Consider the following 2,603-nt stretch of genomic DNA (forward strand, 5'->3'; position numbering starts at 1 on the left):
GGGTTTTTTTTTTTTTTTTTTTTTGTAAAAAGTGCAGTTTTTTTTGTGTGCATATTTGTCATGTTTTAATTCACGAGTTTCTGTCTTCTCTCTGCCTTTTTTGTATAAACATGAGTCACAGGCTATTTGGCCTTGGAAAGAAAAGTGGACAGTTGCGTGTGAGAAGGACTGATTATCATTTAACAGTTCATTTTAACAGTGCAAAACATATGTCAGTCTTACATTTAGTAGTTATTAGCAGATAGATGTTTCTGTAGAACACACGGTTTAGAAATAACATGCGATGATGCAGATCTGTCGTCATGACACATTGCTGTCTTAACTATCATCATGATCTTTAATTCAGTGTTGCTGATTGGCAACTTGACATTTTCTGTGTCTCGGTCTCTTGAGTAGTTCAGTTTTTAAAAAGAATCTTTATTTGAGATCTTTTTTCTTTTAATTAAATGCTAGTGTGGTTGATGTTCACCAACCCACACAAAAATGACAAGTCAGTCTCGCTTCTCATTCTTTCTTTGTTCCATACTGTTTTTCGCTTCTTTTCCCCCTTTGTTCAGTATTTCTTATTTGCATAAATAAAAATGACAATAACTTTTTTTTTTTTATTCACCAAGGCCCACACTGATTGAGACATGACAAATTGAACATATTTTTTCTTTTATATTTTCTGTAATGTGTTGGAAATTGGTATTATTGCATATACAGATTTGAACTGTGAGAGAATAGTCAATGTTAATATATTGTTTGTGCCAATTCTCAATGCTCTTAATATATTAAAAGAATGAAAAAGAAAGAGATTGCTGTTAAGTGTGTACTAACTGACCTTGAATTATTATTCAATAAAATGCAATTACATACCTAATGGATTATTCATTTAATTGTCATTTAGTACCTAGTTTTAACAACTTTTGATTCTTTTTCTTTTTCTTCTTCTATTTTTTTTAACTCTGTTAATTAGAAAGAGGATACCAGGTGAAATGTACTAGGCAATTGTATCTGGCATCATTATTATTAAGAGGAATACTTATATTTTCTAATTTAGTTGTAAAATGTAAACAATACATAAATACAACAGGTCATCTAACCCACTAGCTACACTGTAAAAATGACCATGAATTTAACTGTAAAAGAATGTAAAAATGCTACAGTAAAAACCTGTTATGGTTAACGGTAAATTCCCCTATGCAGTGAAAAACTGTATTGGACATTACAGTAATTTTACGGTAGTATACTGTTTTTGGAAGTGGAAAAAGAACGTATAGTTTACAGTAAATAACCGTAAATTAACATTACCAGAATTCCCTGCATTACATTTCAAATTTGATGTTTGTTTGTTTTATCAGTTATCACTTCGTTTTTCTTATCAGTTGTGTACATTAGGGTTGTATGTTACATCTAAAGTTTATTGCATTATTTCAGTTTCATGTGTGTTACCATGATGGTGTTTAGTGTTTGTGTGAATGACACTGTGCACCTTCTATATATGTTAATATTTAAAAGCTGCTTGTGATGGGCTTTGGTTCATCATGTGACTTTCTCATCACCACCTGCTTTTGGCGGTTAACAAAGTTACAAAACAGATTTCAGTACTTCAATAGGTTGGTATATTAACATTATATATCAGTTAATGAAATTATAGTTTTTAAGTGTAAATTTAAGTTAAATCTGTAAAATCTAAAATGTTGCTACCGTATTTTTTAGGGTAAAATTCTGGCAATCACAGCTGCCGTTTGTTTTACCGTAAATTTTACGGATTTTTTTTTTACACTGTAGAACCGTAAGACTTTGAAGAATATATAAATGACTTGATATCATACTTAGGCATTATAATCCATATAGACCTGACCTCGCAACTTGCAGGACTTAAAGGATCAACTGCTAATGTCTTGGTGCCACGAAGCCACAGAACACGTTCAGAGGTCTTGTGAGACCATGCTTTGCATCAGAGCAGTTTTTCTTTTTTCTTTTTTTTGGGGGGGGATTTAATTTTGTGGCTGATCAGTGTATTTATTTCCCATATTTTAACTGAAGATATGTCATAATAGCAACACTGTGAATTCAAATGGAATGATAGATGGAATATTACTCTATATTATTATAATATTACTACTCCCTAACATGTAAACTAAAGCCCACAAAAATCCAAGCTTGATAGCTTTGAGGTCACCTGTATGCTAGCTACTCTTAAAAGTTGACAAAACCATATTTTGGCAGTCTAGCAGACACACATTTTACAGTTTTACAGTATTTGAGAAGATAATCGGTTGACCTTAGTCTCGTGCAGTGAGAATGTCTTATGGCGCCTCTGCAATTTTAGCGAAATGCCAAATTCTTAAAGACTAAAGGTTTTAAAGACTGAAGGTTTCTGTGAAATATTGGTAATGTGTAAATCTGTAATTAACTGATGACAGTTGGCTATTTATTCTTTGACAATTACCTTTAAATACTCAACGCTCTGGAGCGATGTTGCTATGGCTACCTCATCAGGCAAACATGACTGTCTATTTAGCTCACTTTAACTTGAAATGCTATTGAAAAAGTGCTGTTTAAAGTTTTTTTTTTTTTTTTTTTTTTTTAATATATAAACAATATAATGATGAAAA

The sequence above is a fragment of the Sinocyclocheilus rhinocerous genome, unplaced genomic scaffold, assembly GCF_001515625.1.
Source record: "Sinocyclocheilus rhinocerous isolate Xijiao unplaced genomic scaffold, SAMN03320098_v1.1 scaffold50, whole genome shotgun sequence".
Lineage (NCBI taxonomy): Eukaryota > Metazoa > Chordata > Actinopteri > Cypriniformes > Cyprinidae > Sinocyclocheilus > Sinocyclocheilus rhinocerous.